The following is a 325-nucleotide window of genomic DNA, read 5'->3' on the forward strand; positions in this document are numbered from 1 at the left end:
CAGAGGTCACCATTACCCTCAGGAGGTCACCATTACCCACTGTGGTCACCATTACCCACAGGAGGTCACCATTACCCTCAGGAGGTCACCATTACCCTCAGGAGGTCACCATTACCCACAGAGGTCACCATTACCCTCAGGAGGTCACCATTACCCACAGAGGTCACCATTACCCTCAGGAGGTCACCATTACCCTCAGGAGGTCACCATTATTCTGAGAGGTCACCATTACCCTCAGGAGGTCACCATTACCCACAGGAGGTCACTATTATCCTGAGAGGTCACCATTACCCACAGAGGTCACCATTACCCACAGAGGTCACCA

This window comes from Rana temporaria, unplaced genomic scaffold, assembly GCF_905171775.1.
Source record: "Rana temporaria unplaced genomic scaffold, aRanTem1.1, whole genome shotgun sequence".
In the NCBI taxonomy this organism is placed as follows: Eukaryota; Metazoa; Chordata; class Amphibia; order Anura; family Ranidae; genus Rana; species Rana temporaria.